This window comes from Aethalodelphis obliquidens, unplaced genomic scaffold (genome assembly GCF_003676395.1).
Source record: "Aethalodelphis obliquidens isolate GAN/ISIS:26980383/991018 unplaced genomic scaffold, ASM367639v1 scaffold45, whole genome shotgun sequence".
In the NCBI taxonomy this organism is placed as follows: domain Eukaryota; kingdom Metazoa; phylum Chordata; class Mammalia; order Artiodactyla; family Delphinidae; genus Aethalodelphis; species Aethalodelphis obliquidens.
The window spans coordinates 9,652,209-9,665,904 of NW_020837989.1; the positions used below are offsets into that span (position 1 = coordinate 9,652,209).

Consider the following 13,696-nt stretch of genomic DNA (forward strand, 5'->3'; position numbering starts at 1 on the left):
TTTATTTCATACAGTCTCTCATTGGTCCACAAACCACCTATTTATCTTTAATGCAAGGAGGGCCCCTCCCTTGCCAGCCTCTCATAGATGTAGTAAAATCCCCTAAAGATTTTAGGAGCTTGGTCTAGTGGTTAGAAAGCAGAGTCTGAGTCACAAAGTCTGTTTCCAAAGTGAGTCACTTTGTAGCTAGCATTTTGCCTCAGCAAGAGTCAGCTGGGGAAGAAGGGAGACCCATCAGTGGAGTAGGGGTTAAGGATGGGACTTCTGCTTTCCATGGAGAGCAGCTCTGTAAAGACCAAGTGGTGTTTTACTGGATGAATTATTTCAGTTTATCATTGCTTCCATTGTTTACATGTTACCAGCTCCTTTCTTTTTACTCCTCAAAAACTTGCCCTTGGAAACATCAGTTGTACTTGCTGTGTGCCCCTGGCCAGGTCTCTTCCCCTCTCTGTGCCTCATTCTCATCTGTTAAGTGATGGGATTGTGTCTGACATCCTTAAGGTTCATTCTTCTTTGGCATTCAGACCCTCTGGGATGGGGAATGGAGACTCAGGTGTGTTCTTTCTGTGCCAAGGAAAAGAACATGACATGATCATCACACCCAGCTTTTCCTGGTCCCTGACACATCATCCTGTAATTTTTGACTGGCTCCCAGGGCACCTCATGCCAGAGAGTTATTTTCCATCCTCCCTACAGCTCTGCCATTCTCCTGGCATGAGGAAAATGGTGCTGGTGCTAGAGAGATATAGAATTTTCAGGGGGACAAAATACCCCAAGGGCTGCTTGCTTCTTTAAGCCCCCAGGTGATGGCTCAGGAGCCAGAGGGATGGCTTCAGCCTGAAACAAAACCATTCATCAGGGGTCATTTCCCATTTATGGCTGGTTGTTGTGGTTACCAAACAGATGGACATATATGGAATTGTATTTTCCCCTCTCTCTCAAGTTTTTAATAGTGAGGTGGGGCCATTGTAGGATTAGCTTAGAGCTGTGAGTCACTGGGTACAGGGCATGTTCCTATTTGTCTTAGCATTTTATTATTATTATTGAAGTGTGTGAGGCCCTGTGGATACTGAGCCCTAGCTCCACCACTTCTTCTCCTCCAGATGGCCTCCATGTTCCCATATGCATCACGAGCATGATGAGGAACAGCTACGTAGACATTCAGTAATGAAAGACATGCCTGTTGAAGTTAGGCCAGATTTCTGCATACCTGACCAGTTTGCAGGCTTATAATAGTTGAAAAGATTGGAGAATTTTCAGAAAGGGGAAAATGGAGAGAACATTGAATTGGGAACCAGGAGTTTAAGCTCAATTATTAACCATTATATAAATTTGGGTCAATGATTTCACTACTTTAAGAGAGCAGGGTGATGGGGAGAGATAAAGAAAATAAAGTTCATCCAGTTTGCCAGAACCAATTAATTGGTAGTTGCTGTCTGATGTGGCATGCTGAGAATTATGGGACATGATTTGGGCTCCAGGGAAGAAGACCCTCTAGGAAAGTGACAGCACTGGGACTCTGTGTGCAGAGCTGGGTTCAATTAGCAATGTCTACCACTGGCTCTAGGGGCAAGAGTGTCAGGGGGTGTCAGCCATTCAGGTACTAGATGATCTCTAAAGTCCCATTTAGCTCCAAACATTTCATAATTAGAAATTAAAGAAATAAACTTGTCCCAAATCTGTCACCACTTCAATTTTGTCAGTGGGACTTGATCACCAGGGTATCTAATTGTCAAATATAGCTATATTCCTGGAAAAGTGAATGTTTCTGGGACTTTTGTTACATGCACAGCACGCATTAGCTCTGAATAAGATTCCAAATAAGAACTATAAAGAACTTCAAGTCATCATAAAAGAGATGTCCTCTACAATTTTCAAGGGGACTGAACGTAGGGTGGATGAACAGCACGTGCAGTTTTAGAAACAAGTGTGTTCCTAATACTTACTGCTTTCATATTATAAACTTCAAAACACAACCTCCCCACCTCCGTTTCCCCGAAACCCCTTTCAAATCTTGACTCATGTATGGGGCATGTGTTTAGAAGGCATAAGAAATATTGCCAGTCATAAAGCTGAGGCAGCTTTTTGAGAAGAGTAAACGATGTTTGGATGCAGAGAGGGGTTGCTGGAGTGACAGAAAGTGAGGTAGGAGTCTTTGGTAAACACAAGCTCTAATACACCAACTAAATTTTTGGGCTGCTAAAAAGCTGAGCTAATCTTCGGCTAAATTAATAGACGTACAATAAGTGTAAAATTTCTCCATACTGTAACCTAGCAGATCTACATATGGGCAATTATACTCTTGTCTGAGCATCATGTGATCAGGATGGCGAGATATTTGGAACCACGTGTGATTGTGCACGATAGGAAAGTCAGGGAGAAGAGAACTGGGGAACCAGAGTTTTATTAGGGTTCCCTCTGGGTGTCTCCCATCTCAGCTGTCACCGCTCAGCCCCATTTCCTCCTTCTACAGTTGGGATTCCTCCACAGTGACATAGGCCGGGTTTTCTGGGAAAACAGACTGTAAGATGGAGATCTGTTTGGAGAGTTATTCAGAACATCAGCTGTGGAGAAGTGAAGGAAGTGGGGTGGGGTCAAAGGAAAAGTTAGGCTGCAGTGCTCTCACAACAATGGCCTTAGCCCACCCACCACGTGGGGGTCTGGAGCTGGGAGAGCTCTTCAGAATTGTCCTGGGTGGAGGCACAGGAGCCAGGTGTTTCTACTCTATATTAGCCAGTCACTGGATGTGGGCTCTCTGCACCTGGAGAGGGCATAATCATGCTCAAGACAGTTCCCTTAGCTCAGAGGAAAGACTCAGCTGTGAGCCTCCAGCAAGCAAAACTCATGGCATTTGGGGGAGTAAATGCAATGTATCAATCCTGAATCTGGTGGCACATCTGGTGGCCCATCACAGCATCCACTGCAATGAGGCCAAATACATGGCTACCAGTAGCCCTAGATCTATACTTTCCTAGCCCTATGACTTCAGAGAAAAAAGAGTCTCAATTCTGGCTTTAGTTTTAAAAAGTCTTGGAGAAGACTGGGTTGGCTTGGGGCACCAACTCTGGCCAGACGTTGAGGAATTATGATTGACTGATTTTGAATGTGGTTGACCATTATGGCAAAGTGGATGAAACTGGTTAGCAGAAGAAAGAGTGATAGCAGTACTGTGGGGAGCAGCCAGCTTTTGTCATGTTACCTGTCCTGGGAATGAGGGAGCTCATTGGCTCTGCATAGCATTAGAAGGCAAAAAGAGAGTGAGTTCAGCTCCATGGAAAGTTAATTCTCTTTTAGTAATTAAAAATGCTTTCTAGGGAATTCCCTGGCTGTACAGTGGTTAAGACTCCATGCTTTCACTGCCAAGGGCCCAGGTTCAATCCCTGGTCAGGGAACTAAGATTCCACAAGCTGTGCTGTATGGCCAAAAAAAAAAAGCTTTCTGTGGGGAAGAAGCTCCATAACTAGAAACATTCCAGCAAAGGCTATATGCCTCTCTTTCCAGTACTCCGTAGAGAGATTTTCTATATTTGGATCACATCAGAATTAAATGAAGAACTTTAAAACGATACTGATTGCTGGGCTCTGTTATGAGAAGTTCTGATTCAGTAGGTCCAGGGTGAAGAGTCCATTCCAGGACTCTTGTATGTTTTAAAATCTTCGTATTTGATTCTTATAAGCTGCCAGGTTTGGAAATCCCAGAATATGAAGCAGATATTAACAAAACTGCTCTGTTGAATTGTTTGAAGCACCAGAGGGAAGTATAGGAGGCAGGTAGAGACAAAGGAACTGAGTTTGCTTGTCCACCCTGTCACCCCGTTCTCATAAAGGTGATATCTAAGCCATCTATATGGGACAGAATTTAAAATCCACTATACTAAAATTTTAGACTACTAGCTCTAAAAACTCATTGACCCCCATGGATATTCCAGGTAAAATAAAGCAATAACTGTGCTCATTGTTCTTTACTGTTTCGGATAATTTTGCGCATTTCTGAACTGAGACTTACTTGGTGAAAAGAGGTTTATTAGATCTGTCTTATTTGTAAATGTTTCCTCAGACTTGCATAAGGCACAACTAATTGTGGGCCCAGGAGTAAAGAAAGAAAAGCGAGTTACCTTTGGAAACTTTAGAATTATGACCGGTCTCTTCTGATTCAGCAGAGGAGATAATTTGGGAGTGACCGAAGATATTTTTCCTTCTTTAAAAAAAATGCATGCTTGCATAATACTATGAGGCAATTAAAAAAAACAAACTCTTTTGAAACTATTAAGCTGTTAACCCCTTGTCTTTGATATCTTCCTGTCATTATCAAGGTGCAAACAGAGATTTTATGCAGCTCTACATGGGTTTATGCAATCTATTTTATTTTTTCCACTTGGCATTATTTTATATATGCATCTTTATGGCTCTTGTCGTTCTTTCTTTTATGGCTATGTAGTATTTCATTGCCTTAATATGCCATGGTAGACTTTTATCTTACTCTAATTTGGGGTATTTGGGTAGTTTTCATTTTGTCAGTATACATTTGGGTGGTTTCCTTTTTGTCACAGTGCATTGCGTTGCCATGTACCATCTGGTACCCGTCCTTACCTGTAACTGCCCCACTTCCAGAATTCCTAACTTTGAAGCTCCTTTCCCTGACTACAAATTCTCTCTGGTCACTATTGTCATGTAAGGTTTTTAGCTTTAGTACATAAGGATTGCTCAAGAAATATCAGCTATTATGATAATGACTGTGATGATAATCATGATTATTGAATTCAGGGTCAGTGTCTTACTCATTGTTACCCAATTCACTACCCAAGAGTGTCTGACCCACAGACATCCCATCACAAAGTTATTTGCTCAATGAATGGATGATTTTAATATTATTTTTATCAAATGTTCTTTCTCATGTTAAATAATAATCCATTTTACCTTTTTTAATATAAAAATATCACAATGAATTCCTGGAAGACAGAAAACATATCTTATTTTTCCTTTTATTCCCAATACCAGTCTGATTTCTGTCAAAATTTGATAGAGAATTTTATCAAAACTCTTTTTGATGGTTTCTGCTTTCCTTTACTGTGTTAGTAGTTTTCTTTGAATTTTTCCAGTTTTGTTATGATAGGATAAACTATATTTAATCACAGATAATGAGAATAATTTTCTTACTATATGGATGAATTCTATTTGCATAGATTCAGTTTAGAATAGTCTCATAATAAAACGAATTGCTTTAACAATTTTCTTGTTATTTATGAACAGGGAGTTTTCTAAATGAAAATTTGAAAGAAAAATTTCCTGTAACACCAATTATCTTTTTGTAATAACATTAACAGTTCTTTAAAAAATTTTCCAACTTTCTCTTGGTTTTTTAGTAAGTTTACACCTCTTTATTTCTTTCTGGTCACTTTTGGTCATTTTTAGTTTTGTAAAGGCTCAACCATGTCACTGTAAGTTCAAATATATTAGCATGACACTGTGAATAATACAAACACTAACTTCTTAAGGCACTTTTCCCTTAATAATTAATTTCCTTAATAATTAAGGAAATAAGTAAAGTAGTAGTAATGCATGCATATATTTAAATAATTCAAGATATAGTTTTTAATGAAAAATAACAATTCTCTGCCCTACATATTCATATCTTAGCTCCAGTTCCCAGAGCCAACCACTTTCAACTCTTCTAACTGTAACCTCTATTATCTACTTCAGTATTTCTGCATAAACTACTTATGCTGCCATTAGTTTTTCAGGTAATCTACATGTGTCTTAGTTCTGCTCTATTCTCACTCTCAGAAATCCTGGGACCCCAATTCCTGGGTGGCTGGTTCTGCAGCTGCCCCCTCCTTCCAAGATTTTGTGGGCATCCCATGTTGGAGACTGTCTTCTCTTCTTTTTGACTTACTACTTTAAAAAAATATCTTGTCTTATCTATTTAGTAGGTGTCAGGAGGATATAGAGATAAAGCATATTCACCACTTGCCATGCTTAACTACTAGTCTCTAATAACTTTTTAATGAATTCAGTTAATTAATTAATTAATCATGATAAATAAACTAATCTCCGTGCTCAAAATTCAGAAGGTATAAAAAGTTTTAGAGTGAAAACACTCCTTTTACCATGGCCCCTGGCCGAACAGTTCTCTGCAACTAATGTCAGTGGTTTCTTGGACAGCCTTCCAGAGATACATTATGCATGTATGTGCAAATATATGAATGTTATTTAGTCCCTCTATACACAGAATTCTGCACACTGCTTTGTTCCCCTCACTTAGCAATACGTCTTGGAGAACATTTTTTATCTTTATATAAAGAGTTTATTTTTTAGTGGCTACATAATATACCATGATTTATTTAAGCAGTTCCCTGTTAATGTTCACTCATATATTTTCTAATATTTTGCTCTCATGACCAGTGCTGCAGTAATTAACCTTGTTTTTTTGTCATTTTGTAAGTCTGTTAATTGATTTGTAGGATAAATTCCCAGAAGTACAGTTGCTGGGTCAAAAGTACACCCATTTGTCATTTTGTTAGTCTGCTAAATTACCCTCCAGATAAGTTGTATAACTCACATTGTTCATTTTGGCAAAGTTTTAACGTGTATTTTTCTCATTACGAGTAACGTGGGTCATCTTTTCATATAATCAAAGCCACTTGAATTTCCTTTTCTGTGAATATTTCATCTATTCTTTGCCCACTTTTATAATGAGTGTTGTTCTTTATCATTTTTCAGAGGCTCTTTATATGTTAAGGAAACAACATGTGGTTGATCATATGAGTTGCATTTTTCCCAGTGTGTCATTTGTCTTTTAATTTTGCTCATAGCTTATTTTGCTGTGTAGACATTTTAAATTTTTATGTAGTCAAACATCAAACCAAATTAATCAAACATCAAACCAGAGAGGATTTTTTACAGGCCTTGAAACCCAGTGGAATTTGCCCCTTGGGTTTCAGACTCACTTGGGACCAGAGACCACTTTATTCCTTCCCATTTCCCCCAGTGGGAATGGGAATGTCTATCCTATCCCCATCCCTGCATTTTGGATCCAAGCATATAACCTATGTTCTAGTTTTGCAAGACCACAGATAGAGAGAAATTTTGTCCCTGGATGGATGAAACCCAGAATCTCATTCAGGCTTGATTTGAATAATTTAGATCATGAGGTTTGGGACTTTTTGAATTGATGAGATTTGAGACTTAGAGTTGATGCTGGAATTGATTAAGACTTTAGGTGATGTTGGGGTGGAATGAATGTATCTTGCATGTGTGATGCACATGAATTTTGAGGGGCCAGAGGATAGACTGTGGTGGGTTGAATAGTGTCTCCCCCAAATTCATGTCCACCTGCAACCTCAGAATATGACCTTATTTGGAATAAAGATCTTTTAAGATGTAATTAAGGTGAAGGTTGAAATGAGATCATACTGGATTAAGGTAAGCCCAAAATCCAATGAGAGTTTCCTTATAAGAGACAGAAAAGGAGACACAGAGAAGAAAGTGATGTGAAGATGGAGGGAGAACTTGGAGTGATGCATTTATAAGTCATGGGACACCACAGATTGCTGACAATCACCAGCAGCTAGGAACGAGGTGTGAAACACTGTCCTTAGACCCCAGAAGAAATCAACCCTGCCAACACCTTGATATTTTAGACTTCTGGCCTCCTGAACTGTGAGAGAATAAAGTTCTGTTACTTTAAGCCACCCAGTTTGTGGTAACTTGTTATGACAGCCCAAGGAAATGAATAAACACTAACCTGGAGTATAGGAAAAGGCAGAGAGCTGGCAGTGTATGGGAATACTGAGGGATGATGGTTAAAATCATGGCAATTTATAGGTTCACTCATTTGACAAATATTTACCCCCTGAAACATCTGAACTCCTCTTTGGTGCATATCTTGTATATACTGGGATATATTTATTACAGATATATTTATTACAATATGCTCACATCCTGGGATGCCTAGGTTGAGAAGGGCAAAAAGATGAGATGGTGAATCTTAGGAAATACCATAAGTAGAGCAAGCCTCAGGGAAGAGTTGAGGAAGGAAACAGAGAAGTGGTTGGGGACACAGATGGAAGACTGTGAAGGAGCTTTATCACTGAGGTCAAGAGGGGAATGGTTGGTGGTGGAAACTGCTGAGGGGGCCGTTTTGAGTTGGGAAGCCTTTTGGATTAGACCGTTGAGGTCACAGATGACTTATAAGAATGGTGAGAGCCTTGAGAATCAGAGTTAATGTGTTAAGGTGCCATTTTTTCAGAATCTCAGAACTAATATCTTCCTCACAGGTTGTCTTTTATTATCTGTCAATTCATCCCCCACAAAACATGGGCCAGTACTGCACCAGGTACAAGTGTACAATGAGGAACAAGAGGGCATGGTCCCTGCCCTCTTGGAGATTAAAGTGCATTCAAAGAAACAATATTAACCGATACAATTATGGAAAGTATTATTTTATTTCACCTGCAACAAGTGTTATGAAGGAAAGTGCATTGGGAACATATGAAAGGCCAATCTTACCTAATTTTCTGGGGGAACTGAATGAAGTAGCTTGTCATGGGAGCATGTGGCATATCTTATGCTTAATATGCACCAACTGATACTAAAAGAAGTCTTTTTGCTTTAAAGCTGAAGAAACTTAGGCCCAGAAAAGTTCAATGACTTGCAGTGTGTTGTTAGAAAAGCCAGGATTATAATTTAAATCTTAGTCCTCTTTCGTGTTCTTCTCTAAACTATACTAACTCCCATAATCACACAAACACACGCACACGCAAGTACGAATCTCTACCTATATCTATATCCACATCTATATCTATTTCTGTATACACATATATGATGTATCACTTATATTATTAAAAAGTATAGTTTATGAAATATGAGTCAGTTTAAATTTTGGATTGCACCCATACATGAAGAAAACATTGTATATAATCCTGTCTCTTTACCTATATTGTCATTGGCCACCCAGGTTCTTTCTAGAAATGGATGAGTTATACATCATTAATTATGGAGTGGTTATTTTATCTGTGGCCTGGGGATTCTCAGCTCCTGAGCCTTTAGGAAATACTCCAGTGATGGTGTTACCTTTGTTGGGGCTATCTGTGTCACAGGCTTCCCTGCAGGGCTGGAGAGGATTTTCATGGTGAGAAAATTTTATTTACTTGCACAGCCCTCACCCCTGGTGACTCTCATGGCTCCATTGCCCAGATGTCAGTTATGACGGTCTCTGCAGGCCAGCCAGGGCTCCTCATACTCAGTGAAGAGGTCTGCTCTCTAGCATTTACAGCCTCTCCTCTGAGTTGGGGCCACTCAGGAAATCCATGTTTACGTGTACAGGCAGTGCCTTCTCTTCACTGTAATGTTGTTCTGGAAAAAGCAGTTGAAAAGCAGATTGCCAAACAGCAGGTTTAATTTTCCCAATAATGTTATCATTGGTTCTTTGTTGGTGACCAAGGATTCTGCATCAAACCAGTCAAGAGGAAGACCAAAAGCAGGTCTGAAAAGCAAAGGTACAGCTATCAACCACCACTAATATTTGAGGTTAATACGTTATGCTTACTTCCAAATCTGGAAAAACAATCATAAATAGATTGTGTCCATTTTTTATTGCAAGGGGCATCTTATGCCGTAAGTAATACATGCAGGACATGAAATTTAACCTATGTCATTAGGCTGACAATATTTTTCTTACTGTGGAAAGGGAGAAAGCAAATGAATTTGGGGACCAGGTGCATCAAGTGTGAATTTTGGCTTTATTACTTCTAGCTAGATCACTTAAAGTTAAATCTCTTCTGAGACTTTTTTTCTTCCTCTGTAAACTGGGAATGATTTCTACACTAAGGGCATATTATGAAGATTTAAAGAAAGTAAAGAATGTAAAATATCTAGCACAGTGCCTAAGTATTTTTTTTTTTTTTTTTTTTTTGTGGTACGCGGGTCTCTCACTGTTGTGGCCTCTCCCATTGCGGAACACAGGCTCCGGACGCGCAGGCTCAGCGGCCATGGCTCATGGGACCAGCCGCTCCGCGGCATGTGGGATCTTCCCGGACCAGGGCATGAACCCATGTCCCCTGCATCGGCAGGCGGACTCTCAACCACTGTGCCACCAGGGAAGCCCCTAAGTATTGTTGACATTCAACAAATATTAATTTTCTTAACTCTGCATTTTCCCTTTATTTTTCAAATGTACAATGTCTGGAGGATGGTTTGAATGAGTCAGATCTCTGACAAAAACTACTTTGATAATTTTGAATGTCTTGTGGGAAGAATATTTTTAAAAGTACTAAGCTAGTTGTTTTTTTTTTTATCTCAAGTTACCTCTAACAGTTTCTACAGTTTTTGTAGCCCATGGTTAAATAATACATAATCTGATAGGAAAACACTGTTAATTTGCAAAAAGAAAAAAAAAAAACATGAGAGGGAAAAAATATTTCTTGAATCTGGATTTTACATGTAAAGAGCCAAGCCAGAAAAGTCCCAGCAAAGATTATTTATCGACCATGGATTAGAAGGATGGAAATAAGAAATAAGAGCAACTCCTGCCATACCAGGGCAGGGGTGGGAGGCATGTGGAAATACCCCAAAAGGTTTAGGAGATAGCAGGTAATAGATGCTAGGAAGTGGCATGGGAAGGATGTAACTTCATATTTGGCAAGGTGCATAGCATTTATGTCCATGTGGCAGGACAGTGTAGAGAAGCAATGCGAAAGGGAGATGCCTGGGTGAGTGGGGTGGGTGCGGGAGGAACCCTGATCACTTCAGCTTGGTGAGAGTTTCCTGGGCCCCCAGAGAGAAGTGTGAAAGAGTTGAGTGTTTTGACAGACCAGAGGGACTGTGGTTGGGCTGAGAAGGTCCTAGACTACAGACATCTTATGATCAGAGTCCATAGTCAATGGACATCAGTAGTGGAGGCCAGTGCCATGACCTCAAATCCAGTTTGGGGAATCATATCCAGCTGATACCAGTGGAGGGTGCCCAGAGTCTGGGGCCAAGAAGGTCAGTTAGGTTCTGGATTCCAGCCTCCAGATTTGATATTCCTCACTCCCTAACCCAAAGATGCCATGCTTGGGAGCTACCCCGCTTTCCCCTAGATGCCACTGCAGGACAGAAGGGGAGTGGAGAACCCTGAGTGGGGTAGAATAGTCCTGATACTGAAATTGAAATATGCATTGCTTCAGCTTATACCTTGGTGGTAAAAAAAACTCCTAAGTTTAAAAAAAAAATTAAATTTCTGAAAAAAGTTTTTTGGAGGGAAGGAGCATTTAGAAAGAAAATTAAATTCTGTTAGAAAAGTAGGGAATTCCCTGGTGGTCCAGTGGTTAAGACTCCAAGCTTCCACTGCAGAGGGTACGTGTTTGATCCCTGGTCAGGGAACTAAGATCCCACATGCTGCACGCTGCACGCTGCTTTTTTGTGGCCAAAAAAAAAAAAAAAAAAAAAATCCATTCCTGGCCATTTGATTTTTTGAGTATAATTTTTATACCTGCTCCAGGCATAGGACTTCATTCCTCCTAAGCTGATCAGCAAGAGGAGGATATCCAAACCCTTCATGAGTATAGTGCATAGCATCTTTTAGTATGAATGCCTGTTTACTTGCCTGTCTCCCCCACTAACACGAAGGAACCTGAGGCCATAACTGTATGCTGTTCACTTTCCCCAGTTTGGATAGGACTTGGCATATGGCAGGTGCTCAATAAATATTTGTAGAATCATTTAATGTCACTGGCTTTATTGCTGACACATGAGATAGATGTGCCTTTTAAAAAATAACTGGTAGGAATCTTTTGCATGACCAAACTGTACACAAATGCATCTATAAACATATATTAAAATTGAACCAGTCTCATATTAGGAAGGCTGAATTGAATGGAGCAAAGTGACCATCCTGTGTAAGCAATGAAGTTCCTAGAAATCACAGTGCTTTTTACAGAACAAGATTGCATATTACTATGTTCAATTTAAAATTAAAAAAAGCATTCAAGCTGTGCTAAATCAGATGCCATCTTATACTTGATTCTAGTATTGACCAGAATTGTAGGAACCAACAAGTATAAAATAACTAATAAAATTCAGAAAGTTCTGTTTACTAAATATAAGTGCTTTGCAAAGTACAGTAGGCAAACTAGTGGTGGAATATGGATAATTTTAGAGGCACATAGATGAACATCTTAATAGTTATTTGTGTGTTTTAATGAGTATTAGAAAAAATATGACCAGCACAAAAGCCCCATGATATCACAAATCTTATTGCTTTGGGTGAAGCTAAAGTAGATATCTGAGTATAAGAGGTATGTTGATTTGAAGAACAATGTGAAGTAAAGAGTAGCACAGGAGGTACAGTTTTGGCAAAAGGCACAAAGGAAGCACTGAGATCACAGAGGTTTGGCATGCCCAACATTAACTGTTTTTATTAAAAAAAACTTCAATTATTTCCCAGTTGGTTTATTTTGAAGTGGATTAGACAGAGTGGATGGATTGCCTGCTTTGTAGTTTCCTGGTTCTCATCAGGGGGTAATTTCCCCTGATGGAGCAAGTCAGGGGGCTAGAATCCTCATCTCTTACATGCAGAGGGTTGGACTGAGCCAACAGTTTCGAGACTATATTCCTTAAAACTAGGGTTCCATACTTCCTGATTTGCCCAGGGCAGTCTCAGTTTCCATCGGTTATCACAGCATAGTTATTAATGGAGTCTCTTTTCATGCTCAAGTGTCCTGATTTGGCAATATATCATATGGCCCCTTTACTTGGAGCCAACTCAAAGCACTCCAAGCAGTGGGTACAGGGCTGAGCATTAAGGAACATGAGCAGGCATTGCTCAGGAGCCCCTATTTCACATGGAGCAGTTATACTTTTATATGGTAGGGTTTTGCATAAGATCTCATTTGGGGGACAAAAAGAGGATTATAAAAATAACAAAAACAAAAACTAAAACTGCTTCACAAAATGAACTTCAAGTTCCTTTCTCTCTCCAGCTCAGTTTGACTGAATTCAGTGTATTCAGTCCCTGTGGGGCTGTCTGGAGATCTGAAAGTGAATGAGAGTGCAGTGATTTGCATCACTGTGTGCAAAGTCTCAGGAAACAGCAGGCTAACTTTCCAGTCCACTGTCAAGGAGGAGAAATAGCAGAGCATTGTAGTGTTAGCTTTTCTCTCCTAATCGCACTTCTTTTGATTCTAGGTGTCGCCAGCACCAATAGACTGAAGATGTCTGCAGAACATCAGCGTTCTTCCTTCACAGTTAAAACTCAGGTAACATGGCTTTGTGAGATTAAGATAATCTTAATCTCAGGACTTCTTTGATATTTCACATCTCTTTTTAAACATCAGTATATAAAGCTGTATTTCATAGGCCACAGGGGATAAAAATAGGGTCATGACAACACAAGACAATGTGTCTCTGGCTCTGCCTTCTCTATGGAAACATCAGTTGCTCTCAATTTTTTCTGTACAGTTTTAGGAGTCCCCAAGAGGAGTCTCCCATGTAATTCAGAGACTGGCTCTCCAATTGGCCAAATGGGGTCTGCCATTTCTCTTGTTGTGTTGATGTCTGGTTGCTAGTGTCCCTGCTGGTGGCAGTTATGCTACCAAGAGGGCCGGGGTGGAAAGAGCATCAGCATATGATATCAGATTCTGCTCACACAGAGTCATCATACTTCCATCATACTTTCATCATACTACCAGAAGACTCTGGCTTCAGGTTGCCTAGAACAA

At 39.9% G+C, this 13,696-nt stretch overlaps 1 long non-coding RNA gene across 1 annotated transcript in view; it reads left to right on the forward strand.

The window, feature by feature from the left end:
* Positions 1–13,696, forward strand: part of LOC113606885 (uncharacterized) — a 66,302-nt gene that overhangs the window by 30,750 nt on the left and 21,856 nt on the right. Inside the window, exon 2 of the long non-coding RNA XR_003427750.1 lies at positions 13,164–13,234. This is a non-coding gene — a long non-coding RNA (uncharacterized LOC113606885). The remainder of the gene's footprint in view (positions 1–13,163; positions 13,235–13,696) is intronic.